Source organism: Mirounga leonina, unplaced genomic scaffold, assembly GCF_011800145.1.
Source record: "Mirounga leonina isolate KUSES-001 unplaced genomic scaffold, KU_Mleo_1.0 Mir_366, whole genome shotgun sequence".
Lineage (NCBI taxonomy): Eukaryota > Metazoa > Chordata > Mammalia > Carnivora > Phocidae > Mirounga > Mirounga leonina.
In genome coordinates, this window is record NW_023270709.1 from 25152404 (window position 1) to 25164848 (window position 12445).

The 12445-nt window shown below is 45.0% G+C and overlaps 1 protein-coding gene across 1 annotated transcript in view; it reads right to left on the reverse strand.

Moving 5' to 3' along the window:
- DCDC2 (doublecortin domain containing 2) overlaps positions 1-12445 on the reverse strand; it is a 169365-nt gene that overhangs the window by 10421 nt on the left and 146499 nt on the right. The gene's annotated exons all lie outside the window — the stretch shown is intronic.

The following is a 12445-nucleotide window of genomic DNA, read 5'->3' on the forward strand; positions in this document are numbered from 1 at the left end:
GTCACCTCACCTGCCCCCAAGTACTAACGACATCACCGCACTTGGCCTGATTCCCCGCGAAGTCACCACGCCTGGCCCAAGTTCCCTTTGGAATTTGAGGGTGATCACAACGACCTCACAGGATTGTAGGAGGGAACAAATAGGACCGTGCACACAAAAGACCACCGTAAACTTAACGAGCTGTATATGGGTTTATTACTGTTAGCTCACCATTGAGTGGAAGGAGTCTAGAGGTTGTCCGATGGAAGGGTCAAGCACAGGGTTTGCACTAATGAAACTGTGTTCTGGGGGGCCACTTCAAGAGATCTCCCTTCTAAATCTCATGCACATGAAAACAAACAAGAAATCCTATCAGGACACTCAGCTACCGTCTTCCCCTTATGGGTTAATATAGTTAAATGCAGGCTGACCTTGGGGCGCCTGGGTGGCTCAGTCGGTTAAGCGGCCGACTCTTGATTTCAGCTGGGGTCTTGGGATGGAGCCCCACCTCAGGGACGGCGCTTAGCGGGGAGTCTATTTGAGATTCTCTTTCTCCCTCTGCCCCTCCACCCACCTGTGGGCTCGTGCTCTCTCTCAAATAAATAAATACATCTTTTTAAAAAAAATGCATGCTGACATTTAAACTTCTGGTCTATTGAGACTGTTAGGCATGATTTGCATAGACCATCATCTTTGATCTTGGCTACGCAGGTCAAGGTTTGCCTGGCATGTGTCTTTCACAACCAATTTGCCATCCAAGCTTCGTTTGTTTCTGAACTGCTATCCACTCTCAAAAGTAATACAAACATGCCAGCAAGAGGCACCCAACAAGGCTGGCTCACGTGAATGAGTATGTACATTTGGGTCATGCCTTTGTCTTCAGTTGGGGGGGGGGGGCAGGCCGGCAGTAGCCAGTTAGGGGGATGATAAAGACAGAACTGTAGGTAGCACATTAAGCTTCTCAAAGTACCTTCACAAATATTTTCTCATTTTTCCCAAGCAGTAGGCGGGCAGAGTTATCCCCATTATCCAGAGTGGGAAACTGAGCCTGAGGAAAAGTCAAGCAACCTGCCAAGGGTTACGTGACCAGTGGGTGATATCTTTCATACGCATTAAAAAAAATTAATAAAGATTCTAGTTGAGGGACGCCGGTCCCAGTAGTTTATAAACTGGTCACCATGGTAACCAGGCATGCGCCCAGCCCCACTCTTCCCATGGGACAAACAGACTGAAAGACAGAGGGACTGGCTGGCTGAGCTGGGTTCCACCCCTCTGCCTCTCCTCTCTCTACTCGCCACCAAGCACCTGTCTGACAGACACAAGACTTCAAAAGCTGACTCGTCCAGTGAAAATTAGCCTTTTGATTTGCCTGGTAGACAAATCCCACTTTCTCACTCTTTGGGGCTGAACTGTGTCCCCTCAAAATTAACATGCTGGAGTCCGAACCCCCAGTACCTCACAAGGTGACTCTACGTGGAGTTGGAGCCGTTAAAGATGTAATGAAGTTAAAATGAGGTTCGCAGGGTGGGCTGTGACCCAATATGACTGACGTCCTCATAAGAGATTATACATACAAAGACTATGTGAAGACACAGAGAGAAGACATCTATCTACCAGCTGAAGAGAGAGTGCTCAGAAGAAACCAAGCTGCCGACACCCCGATCTCACGATCCCAGGCTCCGGAGCTGTGGGACGGTCAGTGTCTCCTGGTGACGTCACCCAGTTGGTGGGACTTTGTTCCGGCGGCTGAGCAGACCACGACGCTCACCAGGTACCACCTTACCTCCCTTTTCCTCCTCAGCCCCACACATAGTCATGTCCATATTCATAGTCTTTCCTCTCTCTCCCTCTTTCTCCTTTCCCCCCCGTTTCCCTAAAAAGCCCTTCAGCACAAACTAGGGAAGTTGGGCTCCTCATGAAGGGAAGAGGGCTGACTCGATGTGGTGGGGTGGGGAGGGCGAATCCAGTCCTTCCCAGACGTGAGTACTGGGGGCTGGAGAACGTCCTCCATGGAAGAGGCTGAAAGGAGCCCTGTCCCCTGCACCACGCCATTAACTCATTCTGTTCCCTCTACCTTCACCCGGAATGCTCTTTCTTCCCGTTAGACCCACCTTCTCTTCAAGTCTTCCTGGCTCCCTCAAGCAGCCGGCACGCCTTACCTGTGCCCTCATGAGACCTGTCAGATCTCAATACACTGTACCCACGGTGTGCGATCCTCTCTCTCACTCTGCCCCTCCCCACTCTCCCTCTTTGATACGAAAATAGTGGGCAAAGAGGCCTCGAATGATATTTGGAATGATTGTGGGAAAATGGGGCTCTACAGAGGCCCTCTGGAAGGTTCTAGAAGCAAGAGCTCTTTCTTATGCATCCTTGTATCCATCACCACATTTACCATGGTATTATATAGTCCTTGCCTTGACTTAAACACAAATACGCATCCTACAGGCCAAAGCCAGGGCAATATGTGCCTTTGGGAAGGGACAGATGACGGTGACAAGGCTCCCATTTCCTGGGCACTCTCCAGGTACCTGGTCACGATATGGTCAGAAATACACCACTTTGGGAAGGCATTTTCGGTTAAAATTTCTAATTGTAAATAGTACCTTGAAATAGTACCTCTTTTTTATTTTTAATTTAAATTCAATTAGCCAACATATAGCACATCATTGGTTTTTGGTGTAGTGTTCGATGATTCATTGGTTGCATGTAATAGTGCCTTTTTAAGTGAAAATGGTATTTTTTTTATGTTAAAAAATACCAATTTTATTGAAAGCTGGGAGAAAATAGGATTGACCGTCGACAGAATGTTGTTTAGCCATAAAGACAATCCTACAAGATCTATTCTAATTATGGCACCCTGCCATTCTTTATTAAGAGTCGTGTTACAGAAAGGAGACACAGCAAAGCAAAGAAAACAAATCGGGAAGATGCTTTTACCTGTGCTTCAAGTCTTCTCCCCTGATGAAGGGGATTTACTCCTTCCTTACATTTACCTCAAATTTTAGCCAGCTTGTGACTAAAATTTTAAGAGAACCAGTTTTCGGGTAGGAATCGTTTCTCCAAAGAAACACATCCATCCTAAAATCCTAAAATCTCAGGACTAGCTGATGCCTATGAGGAGCTGTGGAATCCTATGTCCTGTATAACGCACAATTCCTATGCTTCGCTGGAGTCAAGAAAGGGCATTCATTAGACCTTCTCCATGACACTCACTAAACCGATGCATGTTAATAGAACAACAAGGATCGCAGAAGTCACTCAAACGATTCCAGCCTCATGGCCTCTCTGACATCAGGAACATCCCCAGCAAGGCTAGAGTAACAGACATGTTGCACATATATGTACAATTACAGACAATATGTACCCTTAAACATACAAGTTTTTGTAAGAAAGCTGAGAACTTTTTTACCTTTCAAAAAGCATGTTACTTAGGGGCGCCTGGGTGGCTCAGTCAGTTGAGCATCTGACTCTTGGTTTTGGCTCAGGTCATGATCCCAGGGTTGTGAGATCGAGCCCCTGCATCGGGCTCCACGTTCAGTGGGGAGTCTGCTTAAGATTCTCTCTCTCACTCTGCCCCTCCCCACTCTCCCTCTTAAAAAAAAAAAAGCACATTATTTATCACAAGAAATTTGCTCTTACAAAGTTCCACTAGAAAAGTTCCACATTTCTCCTTAATATAACACCAGTGTTGGTATTCCAAGTGCCTTTTGCCTGCATTCGCTTATATGCATATCTCACTATTTATTTCGTAACAGACAGTCTGAGATAATGGTTGATTTGTATGGCAAGTCAGGAAAGGTCTGGTAGTTATTAGCGCTGGCTGCGTCCTAGCGGGGACGGCTCTCAGTATTCAGGATTCCTAGAGAGTGTGCATGCGGTGACTAAGGTTAACTCGGGATTCCTGAGTGGTGAGAGGAAAGGAGATGGAATATGGAAATCATATGGAAATGAGTCACAAAATGTCGAAGGCATCAATTACTTGGATGGTATTCACGGACAGCTGGGGCTGCTCGAAGGACTTGCACTTTAAACTCACATCACACCTTTGACAGTCACGGCAGCACCCAAAATTAGAAACGGGAAAGGCATCGAAACAGAGACCAGAGCTGATGTCCCGCCCCCTTTAGCAGTAAACGTTGATTTGTCTTATATTTACATTGAAGTTCCCTGAGGAATATATGTTAAGGTTTAAGACCCTGGCTATCTGAGAGAATGGCGCAAGTTAGAACTTTCTAGTCAAGGGACCCTCCCTGACCACCACGTCTCCTCCCCAACCCCCCCGTCACTTCCTCCTCCCCGAAACCCACTCCACCAGGAAGGGGAGATCAGCACCAACAAGGAACAAAACGACAAACCTTATGTCTGCTTCTCATGTAACATTTACTACATTCATGCTTCGGGAAAGAGGGAGGGTTTGTTTCAGGCTCTGGGTAGGAGGCGTTTCTGTGGGGTTCGGGCACTGGGTGTTGCAGACGCCGAAGTCACCCTACTTGTTTTTATTTCTGTTGCCACGGAAACTAAAAGTCATCTCCTACGCAAGTTGAATGAGGTGTTTGGAAATAATCAGTTTCAATTTTTCATGATAGCAAAGTACCGCTTCCTGTTTTCAGCTTTCACAGAGGGGGGAAGAAAAATAAATAAATAAAAAGGTTCAAATGTGGTTTGAAGTACCGTGACCCACAAAAAAAGGGGGGTTTATGTTCACAGGTGCGACCCTGCAAGGACACAGTAGGGTGAGGCTCTGGCCAGCCACCTGCTGAGAGCTGGCTCACCTGAGCCCACAAAGCTCCCCCACGCTCCTGAGACATCCAGGTAGACAGAATACACTGAAACTTATATTTAGATAGCATGAGAACATTTTAGTCATCATTAGAAAAAAAAATCCCCATTAAGTTCTCTCGCTTTAGAAGTAAATGTTGATTTTCTCTCACATCAGAAATCCTCGAGGGCTACATTTTAACGTTTAACACCATTTCCATCAAGTAAACAGAAATCTAGAAACGGGATGTCACAAAGAGCCTTGCTGAGGATGCACGGGGAAATTAGGAAGCCAGGTCACCCGTATCTCAACTCCTGCAGAGGTCATGAGGCTTGCAAGCAGCAAACGTGAGCACAAATCACAGAGATGATAGGACTTGAAAGAATGGTGGAGATATTGTTTGTTGGAGATATTGTTCCGTGAAGGCAGTGACAGCCGAGGAGCCCTCCACACAGACGGGATGTGTTGCTGTTTGTGGGAAAACTAGAAGTCCCTAAGCTCCCCCATTGCCCTTCCTCGAGGTGTTTGGAGAGAACCTCTTCAATGCAGGGCTTTGTGTCTTCGATGGCAAAATAAGGAGTTTGCACCTACGTCCCTTCTGGTTTCAAACATCTTATAATTCTTATTTTCACAAATCCATTCCATGGAAGTAGACCTACGGGTCTGGTCAGAAAAACCAGCCCCCTTTACACCTTTCTGTGTCTTTTATTACACGTGAAAAAGTAATGCAGGGAAGCTCTCCAGCTAGCTTGCCTTTCCTAGCAGAAACTGCAAGTGGCGGCCGATTCCCCATAAGCAGCAGGTTGGATAAGTGGTGGGACCACGTGAAGGCACGGAGAACAGGACTGTGTCAATGGGCATCTTGGGATTTCAAACCTCTTGTTTCTGGTTAGACTACAGATTTTTTTTTTTTAAGATTTTATTTATTTATTTGACAGAGAAAGCACCAGCAGGGGGAGGAGCAGAGGGAGAGGGAGAAGCAGGCTCCCCGCTGAGCAGGGAGCCCGAGGCAGGGCTCAATCCCAGGACCCTGAGATCATGACCAGAGCCGAAGGCAGATGCTCAAATGACTGAGTCACCCAGGTGCCCCGACTACAGATTTTTTTTTTTAGTGGCATTATGTTCTATATGTGTAGACAAATAATCACAAGCTCAAATGTCCCTGGGAGCTGGGCAAATGACAGAAGTGTGTAATCCAGGAGTGGTGTTAGTAACACGGCATGCTGGGGTCTGGGGTGCGCTGAAGAATACCCGGGCTACTAAGGAGATTCTGTAAGCCCTGTGCCAGCCAAAGAAGAATCTCTTGTAGGAGATTTGGTCACAGGCTGCCAGTTTCTCATCATTAATGGAGATTCTATAAAAACAGTTTATTTCCCCTGTGATGAATTAGTGTGGAAGTGATTTCTGGTTAAATAAAGCAAGTTGAACAAATGTGAGGGTTTTTTTTTTTTTCACTTAGCTCCCTTCTGACGTCCCTCCAAATTGTCAGTAAAGGCAATTTTTAAAAAAAGGTGAACCTGTAAGGGCACAGAGGCCTGGAAAGGAAATAACAGCCACAAAATTTGGGAAACAGTAAAACCAGTGGATATGGGGCCAGTAAGAGCAGAACTGATGCTGCTCCTGTGGGAGGAGGAGCCAAGAAGCAGACCTCTGCCTGCTGAAGGACCTACAGAAAGCTGAGGGACTGGTGGCACCATCTATCTCTGGAAGACGGGCTGTAGGTGTAACTAAAAATAGGGAGCCTGGCTTAGAGTCTTTAAAAGAAGCACAAAGACTCCCAAGATCCCCTCCCTACCCTTAAGAAATACAGGAGGTTTCTTCTCTAAAGATGTTGAACTACGGGGGTGCTGACTCAGCACAGCTGAGAACAAGAGCACCACGGGCACCATACTGAAACCAAGAAGAATAAATCTCTTTACCTAACAGCAAGATCCTCAAGCCCCCATCCCATAGTCAGATCCCCAAATGCTCACAGTCAGGCTGACACCCAAAAGATTCCATTCAAAGGAAACAGACCAACCCAAAAGAACAAAGAAAAATGGAGATCTGCCAATGAAATGGCAAAAACCAATCACTCTACAGTGAAACTCCCCCAACCCGAGGAGCTGAGCCTATGCATACAGAATTTCCCTAACGGTCAAGAAAAATCCCAGGATAACTTTAAAAAGCAGATCCAGAGAACACCTAACCAGCTTGAGGCCGATGACTGACGCGTCTGAGAAAAAGCTGAAGGTGAAATGTCGTCACTGCACATGCTTGCGCATGCCAAGAGGAAACCCACCGCCTGGCAGAGTTTAGAGATGGCTTGGTAAAAGCTACACAGAAAACTAAGCCAATGAATAAAAAAAGGCAATTACTGAAATAGGAAGGAGGAAAAGAGTGTTATGCAAGGAAGGAAATGTAATCGGAGTCCACTCTGTGGCTCAACTAACAATAAGGCTGATGTAGTAAAAATAACGTAGAGATTAAATCCTGACTCGGCCAAAAATCATCATAAAATGAGGGTGGAACGAAAGAAGAAGAGGGTCGTGTATGTCTGTGTTTGTGTGCGTGTGGCCTTATTGGGGGGTGGGGGAGGAGAGTCGGTAAGAGATTTAACCAGCCATCTTGCACAGTCATTAGAGATAAAGTTAATCGTATCTAAATCTGAAAACTAAAATCAAGAAAGTTATTTTATCAAATTTGAAATGTCACCTATTTAAAAGGATCTCCATTAGTTTATGTACCTCTCAGAATTAAAAAAAAAAAAATGCCAATTAAACTGTGACATGCAATCACTCGTAAGACCCAAAGATTTCAGAGGCATTAAAATGGAAGGGAGGGAAAGGGTGTATGGTTTAGAAATACAGTGGTGTCTTCTATGAGAAAGAGCTGAACTGGTTCAAACGGGTTATCTCTGTGGTCCAGGAATCCAGGTGGGGAGGGGTGAGGCACGTGGTTGCTACTTTTGTTGTAATCTTTGTTAAACCTTAAAAAATATTGTATGTGTCACTTTATTAATGGTTAGTTAAGTTTTAAACAAACAAGGAAGAAGAGTATATAGCACAACCTCCAATTAAAGAAAGCTTTCTCTGCTCCAGTGTCATGACACGGCTTAAATGCTGTTTAATGAAACTACTTAGCATAAAAACATCTTGTGATTCTCATTATTTTACTATCCAAAATCAACTACAAATGGATGAAGAGAGCTATAAAATAATCCGAAACCCTCGGAAGTTACTATCCCCATCTTCTGCCCTCTTCTCTCCAATGGAACAAAATCCAAATATAACTTCTTTTTTTGCCTATTTTATAGGTATTTGTTTGCTTGGGCTTCTGAGATGGGGGGTTCTTCTGCCTGACCCTTACTTACTAGAGGCACTTTTCTTTTACTTAACTTTCTTGCCTCCTTAGCTTGGAAAAGCATCACTTTATAAGTGATACATGAGTCACCCATGCCGAAGTACCGCCTAATCAGAACTTGTGCTCCTGCTTATGAGAAACCAGACTGATTTGGAGTGTGCATGCAAAAAAAAAAAAAAAAACCCTAATTTTTAAAAGAATACTTTATTCTTGTTAGACTTAAACTCTCTCCTGAGAAAAGATATTTATTCTCCCCAAATACATTTTAAAAAACATGTCATTCTTCAGTTTCCCCGGGGGTTTGGAAGTAGTCTTAGATCCAGGATTGTCTAAAAAAAAAAAATGACAAGAGTCTGGGGCGCCTAGGTGGCTCAGTTGGTTAAGCGACTGCCTTCGGCTCAGGTCATGATCCTGGAGTCCCGGGATCGAGTCCCGCATTGGGCTCCCTGCTCGGCAGGGGGTCTGCTTCCCCCTCTGCCCCCTTCCCTTTTCCCTCTCGTGCTCTCTGTCTCTCATTCTCTCTCTCTCAAATAAATAAAATCTTAAAAAAAAATTGTGTCTGATGGGGTGCCTGGGTGGCTCAGTCATTAAGCGTCTGCCTTTGGCTCAGGTCATGATCCTGGAGTCCTGGGATCAAGTCCCGCATCGGGCTCCCTGCTCGGCAGGGAGTCTGCTTCTCCCTCTGACCGTCCTCCCTCTCATGTGCTCTCTCTCATTCTCTCTCTCAAATAAATAAAATCTTTAAAAAAAGAAAAATGACAAGAGTCTGAACGTTGGGACAGAGTTCAGCCATGTTCTTGGCTGGAATGAGTCTGCATTTACATACTTAAACACACCAACACCGTGCAGTAGAGGCAAGGACTCTGGAAGGTCTGAAATTTTACCCTACTTACAAGCTTACTCATTAGCCTGCCGTGATTTCAGAGACGTGGCAGAAGACATGAGACTCCTGCGTGAGAAACAAAGAACTTCATTGCTCACAACAATAGCGGAAGCCAGAGTATCACCACGGGCACCCACTCCCCGAGGCCCCGTTCCCACAGGGCAATGGGAAGGGGGGCCAGGAGATACAAATAGCAGCTCACAATCCAGGGAAAGGACCCAATCTTCTTTTTCCGAATACTTTTATTGTGCTAAAATACACATAACATTTACAATTTTGACTAATTTCTTTTTTGTATTTGTTCGTTTATTTTAGAGGGAGAGAATGCATGCCTGCAGGGGTGAGAAGGGCAGAGGGAGGAGGAAAGAGTCTTAAGCGGACTCCACGAGCCTGACACAGGGCTCGATCCCCTGACCCTGAGATCACGACCGGAGCAGACACCAAGAGTTGGACGCTTAACCGACTGCGCCACCCAGGCGCCCCCAATTTTGACTGGTTTTGAGCATACAGCCTGATGGCACTGTATCTTTTATAACGGATACTAAACCTCGCTGGCCCTGCACCACAGGAAGACATTATCCTTATGACACTGGACAATAAACAAACCTGGCCTTTCTCCATGCCAAGGGTTCTCATCTCAGTCCTATTAACATTTTGGGCTGAACAACCTTTTGCTGCGAGGGCTATCGTTGCATTACCGGATATTCTGTAGCATCCCTGTCCGCTTCCCACCAGCCGCCAGGAGTACTCCCTCAGTTATAACAATCACAGAATGGCCCCAGAAATGGCCAAACATCCCTCAGAGGCAAGGCTGCCTCGAGTTGAGAATGATTGTTCCGGAGGAAGTCACTAGGTCTGTCTTCCGAGCTTATTCAAAAGATAGTCCAAAGCAAAAGAAAAAAAAAAAAAAAAACAGAAAAGAAAAGATAGTCCAGAACAAAGGCAATCTGTCCCTCTGCTCATAAGATATGCAGAAACACAAGAGATCCATGGAGAATTGGCTCCCGGCAATAATTTTTACTTCTAAAACTTGATCTGCTATTCAGGCATGGATACATTACTTGGCCGATTACACATGATATTTGCACACACACACACACACACACACACGCCCTTGCCCGTGGCCCTTTGACTAAAATTATAACATGAGCCATTTAGATGATAGGGAATCAGTCCAAAGAAATTAACTAGGTATGGCCCGAAAGCGAGTGAACCTAAGTGTCGTTCATAGCTGAGCCAAGTAGTATATGATGACTACATTTCCTTTCCTGTGCAGGAATTTTTTTCCTTCCTTAAGCTAATAATTGGCTTTTGGGGGCTTGGGGTTTTGCAGATCACTCATACAATTTGAAATTGGACAGACTTGCATTCAAATACAAACTTCTCTTTTTTTTTTTTTAAAGATTTTTATTTTATTTATTTGACAGAGAGAGAAAGAGCGAGAGCAGGAACACAAGCAGGGGGAGTGGGAGAGGGAGAAGCAGGCTTCCCGCTGAGCAGGGAGCCCGATGCGGGGCTCCATCCCAGGACCCTGGGACCATGACCTGAGCCGAAGGCAGACGCTTAACGACTGAGCCACCCAGGCGCCCCCCAAATACAAACTTCTCTATATAATGGTACAAGCTTGGACAAGCAAGTCCACCTACGTGAGCTCACTTTCTTTCTCTACATAATGCGGGGGTGATAAGACCTGGGGCTGTCATCACAATCATATGAGATAAAAGTACCTAGTAAGGTGCCTGGCACTTGGGGGGTACTTCGTAAACAGTACCTACTGCTTCATGAAGAACACCACGAGAGTACATCCACAGAGCTGTTCCTAACTATCATGGAGCTTTACGCTAACTCCTCCACACCCTCACTTGGTTCTTCACAGTATCGATAACACAGCTGCTGAGGACAGGGAACAGAAGAAGGTGAGGATAGGGAACAGAAGGTCAGCAGGCCACAGAGAGAATGACCCTGACACCGGACCCCGTAAGTATCTCTCGCCAACCACGTGCACCAGCCAATTCCTGCCCTATTACCAACGGGGGCAAGGAAGAAAGGCGTTCTGACCTTTTGTTACCGGGTTTCATTTCCTTCGAAGTGACATCAGCGTGCTGACATTGCCCAGCTTTCGCCAGTCTGTTTACCCAGAGTCTCTGCACGCTCGCATGTTAATAAGCTAACCCTCTCCAGTCAAATGAGAAATGGAGCTCGGCAAACACTCAGCCAAGGCTGTTCAGGTCGCATCAGAGACCAGCTCCTTCCTTCTATCAGCTCCCCTTCCTGTGACACAAAACTTACAAGTAACGAAACCCCTATCACAGGTTTTGAAACTTGTTAAGTGATTAACAAAGAGATTTCTCTTTTGGCAATCGCGGTCTGATTCTGTCCTGATATCATCTGGCCTTCTGACTCTGGAATAAATTCGTCTTGTGTTGGGCAGCTCTTCGGGGCTGTACATCCATGATGATTACTCTTCTTTGTCTTCAAATATAACATTTAATTGCAGCTTTCACAGGAGACTTAAAATTCCATTTTCCCTCAGGAAAAAAAAATACCTATAACTGGAGTTTATGAAAAATTATTAGTTGTGGCTAATCCTGGTAATAAATTGGATTTTTGAAATCTGTGTGATTTTTAACACATGAGGCTTTTCATCAGGAAGGCGATGCTTATGGGAAATGCCTGTAGAATAATCAAGCAGCAATTTCACTGCCACACTGTTAAAGACAAATACAACTGAGAAGATCATCTATGGAACTTGCTGGATTGTGAAATTTGCTTTCTGTAAGGGAAATCTCACATAATAGAGGACAAGTGACAATGCCTAGTGACTTCTCATTCCCTTGAGCCTGAGGTTACGACATCCTCCTCCCCACCTGGATGCCAATCCTCCATCTAGAAATGTAAGAAATCCGGCTGAGCTGTATTAAAAAGCCTAACTGACTTATTTCTTGCATCATTTAACCAACCCTAGCACTACTTCATCCCTTCTATAAGCACATGGACACACACACACACTCACACACTCACTCTCATTCTCTCTCTCCTACAAGTACCGTGTTCTGTTGGCCGAAAAAGAAAATCAATACACACACAGCAAATAACGCGCATTGTACTTGTATAAGCAATTCTTCTATGAAAAATAAATTCCAACCACACCAATTTCAAGGACCCTAAAGGATAGAATAGCACAGCTTTTAAAAAAAAAGAAAAAATTCTTTTCTGAATGGAGGACTTTTTTTCTAGATAAAAACCCCCAGCCAATATGCTTTTTCTGTATCAAACTTTCTCCCTCTTTGCATCTCACGGCTTACCCAATCCACCTTATTCTTCAATGCTATTTATTAAAGTTACATCAACATTAAAAAAATTAAAATTAAAAAAAGACAACTCAACTGGCTATTCTTTGTAGGACTACTAGGAAGACCTGAGGGTGTGTTGTGGGCCATTCGACCACCCAGCACCTGAGAGGGTCTAACCAGCCTATTCTT